This window comes from Suricata suricatta, chromosome 9, assembly GCF_006229205.1.
Source record: "Suricata suricatta isolate VVHF042 chromosome 9, meerkat_22Aug2017_6uvM2_HiC, whole genome shotgun sequence".
NCBI lineage: Eukaryota > Metazoa > Chordata > Mammalia > Carnivora > Herpestidae > Suricata > Suricata suricatta.
Genome location: NC_043708.1, coordinates 52,121,246 through 52,137,152, shown reverse-complemented (window position 1 = coordinate 52,137,152; position 15,907 = coordinate 52,121,246).

The window sequence follows — 15,907 nt, the reverse complement described above, 5'->3', positions numbered from 1 at the left end:
TGAACAGACACTTCTCCAAAGAGGATATTCAGATGGCCAATAGGCACATGATACAATGCTCAACATCACTCATCATCAGGGAAACACAAATCAAAACCACAGTGAAATACCACCTCACGCCAGTCAGAATGGCTAAAATGAACAAATCAAGACTATACATGCTGGCGAGGGTGTGGAGACACGGGCACCCTCCTACACTGTTGGTGGCAATGTAAACTGGTGCAGCCACTCTGGAAAACAGTGTGGAGGTTCCTCCAAAAACTATCCATAGAACTCCCCTATGACCCAGCAGTAGTACTGCTGGGGATTTACCCAAGGGATCCAGAAGTGCTGATGCATAGGGGCACATGTATCCCAATATTTATAGCAGTACTTTCAACAATAGCCAAACCATGGAAAGAGCCTAAATGTCCATCATCTGATGAATGGATAAAGAAGATGTGGTATATATATACACACAATGGAATACTACATGGCAATGAGAAAGAATGAAATATGGCCATTTGTAGCAAGGTGGATGGATCTTGAGGGTGTCATGCTAAGCAAACTAAGTCAGGCGGAGAAGGTCAGATACCATATGTTTGCACTCATAGGCCTAACAGGAAAAACCTAATGGAAGACCATGGGGAGGGGAAGGGGAAAAGACAGTTGGGGAGGGAGAGGGACGCAAAACCTGAGAGACTATTGAATACTGAAAACGAACCAAGGGTTGAAGGAGGAGGGGGTAAGAGAGGTGGGGGTAATGAAGGAGGGCACTTGTGGGGAAGAGCACTGGTGTTATATGGAAACCAATTTGACAATAAACTATTTTATGAAAATAAAAATAAAGAGCATTATAAGGACAAAAAATATAATAAAGTTAAAACTATTATTTTTATTTATTTATTTTAATAGTTTATTGTCAAAATGGTTTCCATATAAAATTATTAAATATTTTAAATTTTATCTGTTTCTGTGTACAGGTGGATAGGTATAAAATGATCAATACCTATGCTTAGTATGCTTACAACTAAAATTGATTTGTGTGGAAAAATAAGGACTTGCTAGAAGACTTTACCTCAAAATTTAGGGTAAATTTATATCCTAAAATGATTAGCAAGAACTGTGTTGGTTAAAACCTGCCTAATATACCACATATCTTAGTTTCTACAAAGCAAAGCAAAAGACAATGGAGGGTTGGACATCTATCTTTTAATATGTAAATGTAGAAGCACTTAGAGATAGTTAATGTGGAGTAGTACTTCAGTCATTTATTTGAAAATTCAGTTTTTATAAAGCACTAAGCCAGTTTGTCATAAACCCAAGTGTAACAATGCCCAGAATGACACTGTATAATAGAAAGAAAAAACAGTGCTATTCATTGACAACTGAGTGCATTTCCCACTGTGCTTTAGCCTTTTGCTTGTATTAGTGAACTCTGCTACTTCTTTTGTTACAAATTCGGAAATAAACATGTAACATTTCAATAAAAAAATTAAAAGAAACAGATTAAACTTATTAACCTGCTTCTCTGGCCTTGATCATTTTGGTTAGTTGTATTCTATGTGGAATGTCCTTGGAATAGTAAAATGAACACCATTTCCCAAATCTTCTGTAGCTTGTAGAAACTGGCAAGCAACTACTTTAAAGTCCAAACAGCATTAATGTCAAAGAATTGTAGATATCAAAGCCACATATGCCATAAACCTGTAGCTGTGCTGTGCATTAGCTGCCATGTTTGTTAGGCCTTGACTCTTAGAAGACAAGGCTAGGAACTGATTAAAAGAAACATCACTGCAAGTGGCTTTAAAATTAGGGCTTTTACTTAAATATTCCTCAGAAAATAAATAGAAATCTGCCAGTAGGCATAAAAGGAAAGAAAAAAAAAACAGCCCAGAAAAAATAGACCTCCGTTAAGATTCAGAATAGGTTTTAGAAACCTATGCCAGATAAAGTAATATTTATTCTTCAGTGAAAACTCATTTCTTTAAAACTTTATACTGACAATTTTGCTGCTTAAATTAAAAGGCCATAATAAAGGACCACCAGATGAGTGGCTTCAGCAAAAGAAAATCATGTTCTCAGTTTTGGAGGCCGGAAGTCCAAAATCAGTGTCAGCAGGGTTTGCTCTTGCTGAAGGCTATGACAGAGGGGTGTCCTCTAGGCTTCGCCCCTTGGCTTGTAGACAGCCACTTTTCCCTATTTGTATCCTCTTCCCTTCCTGCAGGTCTGTGTTCCCAAATCCCCCTTTTATAAGCAGACCAGGCATATTGGATAAGGAGTCCACTTTACTCCAGTAAGTCCTTATTTTAATTCTATCTACAATGACCCTGTGCCCAAATATGGTCCTGACTTGAGCTGTGGGGGTGGGTGGACTTGGGGTTGGGGAGCTGGGGTAGGATTTCAACCCTTAGCACCTTTTGATACCAACAGTCATTTCTTTGGCAATAGCCTTTCTCAATGTAGCTACATGTGCCCTTCACCCATGAGCGATGCAAACACATTCTATAAATTTCCATCTTTAGTAACACAAATTGTTCAGAGTAAAGGTAGCAAAACTTGCCTCCCAGTTGACCATCGCTTAATAACATATCTCTAATGACAAGGAGCCTGTGTTCACATTTTTGGTACAATCCTTCTTTGTGTTTTTCAAATGTGCACTGCAAAGAGAAACCCCAAAACTGCCATTAACTGCCCCTTAAATATTTTCTGTAAATGTAAACCCACATTTTCCTTCCTGCTCAACAGCAAACCCAACCTCTACATCTTTCAGTTTCACTTTCCAGCCTTTACCAATATCTACATCCTAGTTTATCTCTTTCCAGGTACTTTTCAATGCTGTCCTTTCAGGGAACACCAAGTGCCGACTTGGTCACTTGTTTGGCAGTTCCTTTTTGTTCTATCTCTATTTTCATTTAGAATTTTTCATGAGGTCAGTTTTCTTCTTAATTCAATAGTCTTGAAGGTCCTCTTAAAGTATTCAAAATAGAGACACAGAGAGAAAGTTAATGCCTTATATGGCTTCCACTGGTAATTCAAGTAGCTACTCTTTAGAAAGCACAGAAAAATATGTATGTGTGTGTGTCCATATACATATATATGTCACTTTAAAAAATCAGCTATTTGGTTATCTTTAAAGGAGTGAACATGGACTTTCATTTTCTTCTATGACTGATAGTTCATGGGTATGACATATTCTCACTACTTAGCTCCTAATCATTCATCTTTAATTAGAACTTTTTCTTCATTACTTTTCAACTGGATGAGCCAAAGACAAAGGAGAGTAATACTCAACTGACCTTTCAAGTCTGTTCCAAGCTCTACACCATTATGAGTTATCCTTTATAAAGTTCTAATCTACAAAACCTATTTTCACTCAACAAATATTTATAGATCACTCTATGCCAGGCATTTTTCTAAGTGCAGAAAATATAGCACTACAACATAACCTCTGTGCTCATGATATTTAGGATTTTATGAGGGAAACAATACATGCAATAAGTTAATTGTAACAAGTTTAATTATTTATCAGAAAGTGATAACTGCTATGGAGAATTTTAAGAGATGAAGTGTTAGAAGTCATTTTAACGATTACCAAAAGTCAAAAAACTAAGATTGAGAACTTCAGCAAGAAAAATGAGAAATCCCAAGTTAGAATAAAACACCATAAATGTCAAAACATAAATAACAAACTAGGTGTAAAGTATTTGCAGCATATACAAATACATGATCTGACTATACAAAGAGAAATTTGGGATAGCTGAGTGGTTCAGTCCATTAAGTGTTCAACTCTTGATTTTGGCTCCAGTTCATTATATTGAGGCCCACATCTGGCTCTGCACTGACAGTGCAGAGCTTGCTTGGGATGCTCTCTCCTCTCTTTGTGTCTCCCACACTTGCTTATGCATCTAAGCTCTGTTTCTCTCAAAACAAACTTAAAAAAAAACAAGAACACAAAGTAAAAGTCAAACTGAAACTATAAAGTGCCTTAAAGAAAACTAAAAGACTGGAATTTTCTATTAAAAATTGATTTTCTAGGGCACCTGGTGGCTCAGTCATTAAGCATCTGACTTTGGCTCAGGTCATGATCTCACAGTTCATGACTTTGAACTCCACTTTGGGTAAATCACAAGCTCCAGGTGAGCCCCACTTCTTTCTCTCCCTCTTGCCCTCTCTCAAAAATATTGAATTTCTAAAACTTGAAAAGGTCTATAACAAATGTAGTTGTCAGGGCTGTGTGGAAAAATTGGCCTCATGGACTAACACTGATGGAAATATTAAATGGTACATTCTTCTTTATTCTATCTGGCCATTATCACAAATATATTCCACAGGTTTGGGTCTTACATAAGGTGACATATATGTAACATCATTCTTTGCAGAACTGTTTGTCTTAGAAATAGGATACTGTTAAAAATTATATATAAGGAACATATTAATAAGGTACATGGTTGTCTCTCCAAGAAAGTGAAAGTTGAATTGTGGGTAAATGGTGAAAAATAATCTAAATCTGCACTTCTATAAAATGTAAAAAGATATTAGTAATAGTGATAATGGTAGTAAGTGAAAGTAAATAGTGAATCAATTGAAGCATAGAAGATTAGAGCTAGTTGGATATGGACAAGGTGAGAAGGAGAATTTCCTTTTCCTTCACAATGCATTTTTATTTTTTAATATGCAAACGTAAGAACTATTCAAAAATTCTAAGAAAAATGCATTAGTTATTTAACCTGAGGAACTTTCACAAAATAACATACAGTAAAAACATTCCCTTCTCTAAAGATAATGTCCCTTCTAAACCAATCTCTTACTCTTAAAATGTATTTCTCAAAACCCTGAAGTAAATCCTAGAGAAATACAAACTGCTCCTAAGTATACATATGCCATTGGACTATAGGAATATTTGAGAAGTATACAAAACGTATTAAGTAATCGTTACCTTTATTTTCATGTGTTAACTTTAACATTCCATCCATTAATTTTATTCCATGAGATAGTAGTATCATGAAAATATGGATTAGTCCCTGTCGTTCACTGTGACTGAAGTTAGCCCTGGTGCATAGAATTTCCACATTTTTCTTTATTTTCCCCTTTACTTTTTACACATGATTAAGCTGCTCTCAACTCCAGTTCCAAAACAGACGGATACCTTCAACTTTTCCCTTATGGACAAACGGGCACATTGGGAAACACCAACATAATAGCTGCTATCTCTTGCACAGCTTTATTTGGTAATAAATGGATATATCCCTAAAAATTGCCCTTTTCTATTTTTGAAAAATATTTAAAAACATTTATTCATTTTTGAGAGAGTGTGATTTGGGGAGGGGCAGAGAGAGAGCGAGAGACACACACAGAGAGGGAGCCTGAAGCAGGCTTCAGGCTCTGAACTGTCCACACAGAGCTTGAAGGGGGCTCGAACCCACAAGTGGCAAGATCATGACCTGAGCTGAAGTCGGACGCTTAACCGACCTAACCACCCAGGTGTTAGAAAACAGCTTTTCTAAAAGTGTTAGGCAAATGTCACAGAAGTACAAGATGGTATTAGGATGAATACCTGAAATGAAAAAAAGCAAAAGTCAATAATAAACTCTCCTTAAGTTTTCTAAATTGTATACGCTATTCAACACAAAAAGTATAACATTGTCTGATGTGTACTTTAATATGTATGTGTACATGAGGTGTCTGGATGCTCAGTCAGTTAAGTGTCCGACTCATGATTTTGGCTCAGGTCACAATCTCACAGTTCATGGCTTTGAATCCCACATCTGGCCCCACGCTGGTGGTGTGGAGCCTGCTTGGAATTCTCTCTCTGTCCCTACTCCGCTTTCTTTCAAAATAAACTTAAAATGTGTGTGTGTGTGTGTGTGTGTGTGTGTGTGTGTGTGTGTACATAAGGTAAGTATGTAGAAGAAAATTAAGACAATTATATTCCAAACAAGAGAGGATAAAGGGACTTAAAATAAGGTTTCTACACTTCACTCAATTGAAAAATAGACACCAGTACATCTTTGTGGAGATAGAAGGGTTATGTTCTTTGATAGCAGTGGTGGTTATAAGAATCTGTACATATGATGAAATGGCAAAGAACATGAGGACACTGTACCCATGTTATTTCCTAGTTTCCTACTGATATTGTCCTATAGTTACTTAATATAGGTCTCCATTGGGGAAACTAGAGGAAGAGTATGACTCCTTTCAACTTTGTTACTTCCTCTAAATCTGTTAATTGAAAATAAAAAGTTATAATACAAATTTCCCAAAGGGGCTGACCATGTTTTCATTCCTCTAATATATACAAATTTTGCAATGTTTGATAGATCATTCTTCTAATTTTTTAGTGTGCTGTGCACAAATAGAAATCTGCCTGGTTTTTATACATGCAGAATTCAAATAGGTGGCTTAGATTTGTAAAGGTAAGTTTAAGATGTGAGTAATGTTTAAAATGTGGCTTTCAATCTTTGTCAATACTTACTTAGCAAGTATCGTTTGTAATTTAAAAATCTTTACCACATATGATTTTTGTTAACATTTTTCAAGAGAATGTTATGTTATACTGGATTTACTCAGCTACTTAGAATAAAAGACTCCCAAGAAGACTTCTATATTAAGGTAAACAGATGTCTAGGTCAACATTTTCATTTCCAAGTCTTCCATTTAGATTTTATCTTTAAATAACTTCTCTAATCATGTGAAACCATTTAGACCAAATAGGCTTTTAAAAATCCTAGTGAGAAGAAATTTGTTTTAGCCAAAAATTCATTTTATTGTCCCATGTCTCTTTATATGTCAGTACTAAAATACAATTTTAGTATTATTGAAGACTACAAAGAAATGATCTGTAATTTGTCAAGCAACTCATAATACACTCATTCAGATAATAACCATCAAGGATGATAAATCCCTATTTCTAGAGAAAGTTTTTGGTCTCTATAACAAAGATACTGAACATATTTTAATGTTACTTTTAGAAAACATGGGATTCGGGACAATCAGAAGTTCAGTATCTCTGCATTTATACCCATTTCCCAATACATAACATTAGGAGAAGATCACGTGTCTTAAAAGATAATCCCATAATATCCATGGTGTGAGGGGAAAGGCAATCATTAGATTTGGGGAATTCAAGTTTTATAGCTGAGGTTTCAATAACACTACCAGAGTTGAATAGGTCCCAAGTGTCCTATTGAAGAGTCACTATAAATGACTAATTCTGTGTGGGGCAAAAGCTAATGGACTTCTTACACCAAGCTAAGGAGACGGGGGATACGCAACTCTAGAGGACTGCTTCATTGTACTAATTGGGGAAGTGGATCATCTGAAGGCGTGGCCATGCAGAAACATTTTGCAAGGAATAAGACTAAGAGAAATTCAGCAGTACTAACCATTAATATCAGAGTCAATGGGCAGATTCCATGAATGAAGCAAGGTTTGCAATTAGGTCCTTAGGGTATATATGGGTATTATAAATAATGTGAGATGTGTTTGATTAAGTTTAAAAGTACTGTCATTCCCATTTTAATCCCTACAGTGACTCAAGTCTGCTTATTACAGCCTCCTACCAACCCCTTGAAAATAACAAACAGGGAAACCTCGTGATGGGCTAAACAAAAGATACACAGATTTTTACTCTTGCTGACTGTAGATCATCCCTGGTTGACTCATGCTGTTTCTATTTTTATAGAAAGTCATGATCAAACAGATATAGCAACTTCTCATTTAGAAATAAAACTACCACCACCAACAACATAGGAACAAAATTTCTGGGGGAGGGGATTGTTTTCCATAGTTTTTATTAGAGAAGGATAGTGCGTCCCAAGGCACAGAAGGGAACAAACCTAAAGTTGTACCTTGATGGAAGACAAACGTTTGATACTTGTTCTGGGGCAGGTAAAAAAGGGTTTCCAAAGTCCTGTTTCCTGATCTTCCACTTTGCTTCCTTTGGAGAAAGCCATCATGGCAGGTGAGGAACTGATTAACCGCCGAGTTAAGCCTGAGGGAGCACAGTCGGGAGTCCTTCTCCGGCAAGCTCTTCTAACCCGTCTTTCTCCCATTATACTTGCACTTATTGGCCAATGTCCATGAATCACATAAATTGGAAACAATGGATTTTGGATAATTTCCCCTCTCTCGTAAAGGGAATAAATCATTCCAGACAACATGCACAAGCAATTCAGCTGAATTGTAACCCTGGGTGGACTTACTGCTGTCAAGGGGGAAGTTTGAGTTGATGGTTCTTATGAGCTGCCCAGCGCAGTGATTTTTCTGTTCACATTGTCAGCTTTTTTCTTGCAGGCTGGGTTGCAATAGAGACTTCAGCTATGGAAGGAATATGGGGAACTAGTTGTGTTGGAAAAAAGGTTCAACCTCCCTAACTTTCAGCATTAACTTTCCACATAATTCTTCCCTTATGCCAGAATTTCTAGTTTTCCATTTGTAAAACCGGAATGAAAATAGGAAGTATAATATTATCAGTTGCAACATTCAAAGAAAAGCATATGAACCATTTGTTTTAAACCTACTGGCTGCTTTTAGAGACAAAATTTAGCAGTCAGCTACCACGAAGGAGCAATCAGGGCCTTGGAGTTCAGCAATTTGCAAATGACAATAAGGCAGTATTTGTGGTCAAATAAACATGGGTATCAAGCCATGGGCAGACATCCCTACACTTCCAGGAAGCATAATCCTGCAGTCACTTAATACCAGGACAGGAAGAACATAATCTGATCAGATTCCTCTAAAACAAATTCAAGAATACAAAACTTAGAGCTTCAGCAAACAATCTTAATAGCATACCCTTCTCTGAACCCACAAGCATTTCAGAAACCAACACTTTAAATTTAAGAACTAAAGTTAACTACTACTAGAATTATTGGCCCCAATTTTTTTAAACAAACGTTTATACCAAATGAGCATTTTAGTTGTTTTTATGTCAAATAGATATTCCAGGTTAAATAATTACAGCGACACTTCAAAATGCTGTACTGTTTTTCCATAATTCAACTTGGAATTGAGGTATAATATTAATACAACTAAAATTAAGATTTCCATTTTTGATATGGCACCAATAACTCTTGTCCCTAGCAGGTTATACAGTATTATTTTGAAATAGGGAAAGAGCAGATGCCTGTATCAGAGTCTACTTTTAAAGGTATTTTCTTGCTATAAAATGGAAAGGTAGTTTATAGTCACAATATTAATAACAAGAAAAAAATACAGAAACACATAGAACATATTTCCCTCTACTCTTGCTATTAATGCTAGTGATATATATATTGTATTTAAATATCTAAAAATAAGAAAAATAACTCCAAAGAATATCATAATTACCCATACATGGTTTTCTTTTAAAAATTAGATAAGTGTGTCTTTTGTTTAAAATTTTACTCATTATTTCTAAAGTATAAATTGAAGCAGTATTACTGAACTATTTATGTAATAAGAAAGCTCAACATAAATACAGAAATAATGATATACTTCATTTTCTGAGATTTTCAGATTGTGGTATGATCAAGATATTTTCCCCTAATATGCCAATTTTGAATATTAAAGAATATTTCAGGGGCCCCTGGGTGGCTCACTCAGTTAAGCATTTGACTTTGGCTCAGGTCATGACTTTGAGCCTCGGGTCGGGCTCTGGGCCAACAGCTCAGAGCCTGAAGTCTACTTCAAATTCTGTGTCTCCCTCTCTCTCTCTGCTCATCCACTGCTCATTCTCTGTATCTCTCTCAAAAATAAATAGGACATTAAAAATTATTTTAAAAAATAAAGAATATTTCAAAGTATGAGGTAAATAGTTAAAACAGAAAAGTCTAAACAAGATTCAAGAGTTTCCTCAGTTTTTAGAATTAGGACAGAAAATCAGTCTCTCCAGTGGTTAAGCTTGTACATTAAATGTAGAGGTGTTTTTTTTCCTCCCTAGGAAAAAAAAAAAAGGAAATACTTGAGTGGAAAAAAGAGTGGAAATAGAATACAAAAGCCAAGTGAGGAATTCAGGCTACAAAAAAGTAAATTTCCAACAACAGAAAGATATTTACCTCAAGTGTTTTATACAAGAACAATTTTTATGAAAACATAAATTTGATAAAGAATTCAAATAGGAGATGACAAAGGAATTGAATTAAAGAAAAACAGGAAACTCAAGAAACACATTAAGGAACAAAATCACAGTACTAAAGAATATAAAGTAGGTACAGAAAGGAATGAAATAGATATCATGGACAACTGAAAAGTGAATGATTAACAGTAAGCCTTGAATTGATCATAGCAAATGTAAACGATATGAAGAGATTAATGTAAGTCAGAAAAAACGATAGATAAGTAAAGCAAGATATCCTTAAAATGAAGGAAATGAAACTGTAAATTGACAGACCACACAAAGTTACAGGCAAATTAGGTACAAAATGTTCAAAACCAAGACTTATTCTGATATATTGAATTATAGAAAAATAGAATTATAGAAAAAGAAATTTCCATATAATCAAGAAAACAAAGTATCATGTATAATATCAATGCATCTATATAACTCAAATTCTTCTGAGAGAAAAATAAACTACATTTAGCACAAATATCAAATATAGTGCTTCTAAATAATGATGTGAATTATGGTTAGCACACTGTAACTATTGGAACACTGACCACATAAAAACTTAATAAATCAGGAAATGTAGCAATGGAAGAAAATGTCAGAGTGAAAATTACTCTTATTTTCAATCTGAGTTATTGAATGTCTAAATGTTGCTTAAGTTTGAAAAATATGTAATGCTATAAACATAACCTCACTTTAATATTAGAGAGCTTTATAATCAATTTTTGTAAAGATGTATAAGAAGATGAGAAATTAGGTGTACCTTCCTGGCTCATTTGGCTAAGTATCTCACTCTTGATTTTGGCTCAGGTCATAATCATGGTTTGGGAGTCTGAGCCCATGTCAGGCTCACACTTACAATGCAGAGCCTGCTTGGAATTCTCTGCCTCTCTCTGTGCCCCTCTTCCCCTCAAAATAAATAAATAAACCTTTTAAATAAAAAACATAAGAAATTAGTAAAATCTCATTCCTATATTTGTTTGATTTAAAGAACAGCAGAAGACCATTTATTTAAATAGCACATAGGACAACACATTTTTAGCTAAAATGACAGATCTCTATTGTCTCTGAAATAATGGTTATTTAATATTAATGAAAATTATTTCTGTGCAATAGAGTGGCTTTTACCAAGTTTATGTAGTTTCTTATTAATAGCTTGAATCCATCACAAACAGAGATTACCTTGAAAATGGCAAAAATAAGAACTCTTTAAATTATCTTGTTTCTAGCAACATAAAGAATCAAAATTAGTTTGACTCATTTGACTAACAATTTCAACAGAATCAAACATTTTATGTATGCGGATAGTTCCCTAAATTAAGCATTTCCAGGTCTTTTTTTGAAAGCCCTACTATTTCAACTTTGTGGTTATTCAAATGCCATTTTCGAGGCACAGAGTGTTGAAAGTAAATATCAATTCTAAAATGTTTCATTTGGGAAAGTTGCAAAGTAAACAGGCAGTGTTTTGACTGGCATGACATAAAAGATGACGAGTTCAGTTTTTAAACTATATTTCTTGTTTGTTCTTCTAGGGTTCTTAAAAATTAGCAAGTGCCTTTGAAAATCCCGGGATGATAGCCTGTGCTTTACAAAATTTGTTAATGTTGTTATGGGTTTCAATTTCACACAAAATCTGTAGGCACTTCTAAATAAAAGTATTTACCACCACCGCTCCATCATCATTATCTCTAATAGGTCAAATTTTATGACTCAAATACAATTAAAAAGAATTCAGAATATGGGATGCCTGGGTGGCTCAGTCAGTTAAGCCTCTGACTTCAGCTCAAGTCATGATCTCACAGTTTGTGAGTTTGGGCCCTGTCAGGCTCTTTGCTGACAGCTCAGAGCCTGGAGCCTGCTTTGGATTCTGTGTCTCTCTCTCTCTGTTCCTTCTCCACTTGCTCACTCTTTCTCTCCCTCTCTCTCTCTCTCAAACATAAATAAAGACTAAAAAATTAAAATAATAATAATTCAGAATGGTGCATGTTTTGCTGTCTTATTTGATGCAAGGAAAAACAAAAACTACTCAAATTTATGGCTACTTTGGGTCTTAGAACATAACTAATGTCAAAGAATGAGGTATCGTGTGACTATTTTCTCATTTTCAACATTTCACCCTGTTCAACATAATTACTTAATTCATAGAATTTAGCTCCTACTGCACATGCTACAGGTTATATGTGTAGGTCTCAGGGGTTAGGACTTAGATATTATGAGTCCAGGGCCAAGTTTCTATGCTGGTGAACACGCTTTCCCTTTTTAGGGAGATAGCAGATTTTATGTAAAGAACATAGTCTCTTTAGTCTAACGGAGCCATTTCAAATCCAGCTATACCCCTTATTAATACTAGGAGTTTGGGCAAATTACTTAGTATTACTAAACTTTAGTTTACACCTATTAAATAGAAATAATAATATTTCACTTCATGTGTGCTGGAAAGATATATGGGGACACCTGGTTGGCTCAGTCAGTTCAGTTTTGGACCTCAGTTCAAGCCATATCCTGCGGTTTGTGAGTTCAAGTCTGGCATCAGGCTCTTTGCTGACAGCTCAGACCCTGGAGCCTGCGTCAGTGTCTCAGTCTCTCAGTCTCTCAGAAAACAAACATAAAAATTTTTTTAAAGATTAAGTGATACAAAAATCTGTTTTTCACATCTAAGACACCATCTATTGCAAATGCCCCCATTTCACTACAGCACAATAAATGTGTAGCTCATTAAGCTATGACACAGTGCTTTTGAATCACTTGATTTTTATACTCAGAACTCTTGAATAATTTAGCCAAAATATTTGCTCTTTGTAATTATAAGTATTTATTATACATATGTCCAGTAATAAACTAAGCAAATTAAGTTATTCTAAAATCACTTTTACAATCAGTGTCAAACTCTATTGAATTATTTTTTAGTTGGCATTGTCAAGGTACATTTCCCAACACATTTTCTGTGAGAAGGCACATTGAAAAAGCAACACTGCAGATTGCTAAGACTCCCTTTGAAGAGGGGGACCCCATTCCATAATCTTCTTTAAAGAAACTTTAGATTTAGAGAACAGTTACAGAAGTAGTACTGAGCATTTCCACGTAACTTCACCCAGCTCTTCCCAATGTTATCATGGAAGGAACCACACTGTAATTCTCAAAATTTAGAAATCAATATTGATAGAATACTATAAACCAAACTGCAGACTTTACTGAGTCTAAGCAGTTTTACCATGATTGTCTCTCGTCTGTTTCTGATCAAATCCAGGACCTATATCGAACTGAGTTGCCATTGTCACTGTCTTCTCATCTATGTGTTGCTCTTCCTTGTATTTCATGCCCTTGCCAACTTTGAAGAATGCAGGTTGAATATTTTGCATTTGATTTTTCTCATGATAGAGAGAAGTTATTAATTATTAAGGACACTGTATTCATTTTCTATTCATACCATAAAATATTACTGCAAACCTAAAAGCCTCAAAAACAAAAATCTATCATTTCACTGTTCTAGAAGCCAGACACTCAAGTTGGCTTGACTGGTTATCTCTGCTCCCGTTTCACAGGCTGAAATCAAGATGTCAGCAAAGCTGCCTTCTTTACTCAAGGTTTTGGGGAAGTGTCTACTTCTACCCTCATTCAGAATTTTTTCTGAGATCAGGTTCCATTTGCTGGCTATCAGCTGGGGTTGATTTCGGCTTCAAAAGGCTACATTCCAGGGGCCCTTGGGTGGCTCAGTCAGTTAAGCACCTGACTTCAGCGCAGGTCATGATCTCACCGTTTGTGAGCTTGAGTCCTACATCGGGTTCTGTACTGACGGTTCAGAGCCTGGAGACTGTTTTAGATTCTGTGTCTCCCTCTCTCTGACCCTCCCTACCCTACACTCTGCCTCTCAAAAATTAAATAAATGTTCAAAAAAATTAAAGTCTCCATTCCTTTTGTTACTCTACTCCCTCCATCATTAAACCAGAAAAGAGAGATCAAATTCTTCTAAATTTTTCAAGTCTGTCTAAAGATACACTGATTAGCTGACCTTTTAAAAGCAGGTTTTAACTACGAATCTAAATAAAATGTCCCATAGGGGCACCTGAGTGGCTCAGGCAATTGATCCTCCGACTTCAGCTCAGGTCATGATTTCACAGTTTATGGGTTCGAGCCCATTATGGGCTCTGTGCTGACAGCTCGGAGTCTGCAGCCTGCTTTGGATTCTGTGTCTCCCTCCCTCTCTGTCTGCCCCTCCCTGTTCATACTCTGTCTCTGTCTCTGTCTCTCTCTCTCTCTCAGAAAGAAACATTTTAAATAAATAGATAAATAAATAAAATGTACTGTGTATGAACCCTGTACTCTATTTAGTAAAATAGTTTCTCAGAGGAGGGTGGGTTACCAATTCTGAAACTATTTTATATTACTCCATGGTCGAACTAACAAGTAAATAAACATGTTGCAGATAATGAGAGTCCAGTGCCTTATGGGTGTATAAAAAAAAAAAGAGAGACATCATTAATGATACCTAGGACCAGATCTCAGTTTCTGAACACCATTTAAGTCTATATATTTTAATCATTATTTATTTTACCATATTTTATCAGTGGAAGGTTTTCAGGCAGTAACTATACTCCTTTCTCATATGATCTTTAACTTATTTGACATTTAAAGGTCAAATTCAACATTTACAGAAGTACAGTGCATGTATTCAATTGATGTAGAAATAAACATCTCTGACCAAGTCCCTGCATGTACAATAAGGGAAACTACATTGCATCCGCTTTCTGGTTGACAACTGGAAAACACTATCAATTATATGATGCATCCTGCTTTCAGACATCAACATAAAAATATGTAACTTAGAATGAATGAAATAGTGTAAACATAAGATGCCTGAGATTTACTAGTCAATTAAGTCAATTAATTCTGGGTGGAACACAACTTGATCCTTGGTTTCCTCTATTTGCACAAAGACTGAAAAACCCTAATTATATTGAAAATTACCCCTGGAATAAAACTCCTTTACCTCACTACACATTGGTGACAAAATAAATTATAAAATGTTACCCGGCATGTATGTATCCAAAGAAACCCTCCTTTTCCCAACAATGGAGACAGTAATTTAAAAAAAATATATGAAGAAATACATTTCAGAATAGACCAAAATAGAATTGTATGAATTGGTAATTCACTATGGTAAGGTTACATATGCACACATACCAACACATGTACACATGCACATACCTGTATCATTTGTATACATGACAGTTAAATCAGGTTTTTAGAAGATGGCAATCAAAAAAGATACTCAGAATGAAGCCTTAAGGAAATTTAACCTAGATTTTAATTGTATGCATTAATTTAGAATGTTTCTACTTAAAAGTCACTATCATTAAATTTCACCTCTATGAAATTATTTTAAACTGCAAATACATATTTTTATTTTTATTCGTGTGTCATAAAACTTTCAACACAGGCTTTCTGGGGGTCCAATTCATTGACTTTAATACCTAATGTTCTCATATTGGAGGAGGAGTTAATAGCAATTTGTGCCATATTTCCTTCACAAATAAATCCTGAGAATGATTCAAAATGGCAACTCATAACCTTATACAAAAGCACAAAATAATTTCAACTAGAATTAAACCTCACCACATATGGTTCGTTTCCATTACCAACAAATGAATACTGGATGAACAATGATTACTTGGCATTAACTCTAATTCTAGGAAAAAAGAACTACTTGAAAATATTTTAATAACTAAATAATTAATGCAAACAATGAGGTTTTCTGATGATGCACACATTCTGATTTTTCACAATTATTCATCTGCTTATGGAACTGTTGCTCTTTTGCATCTTAGGTACTTGCTTAAAACT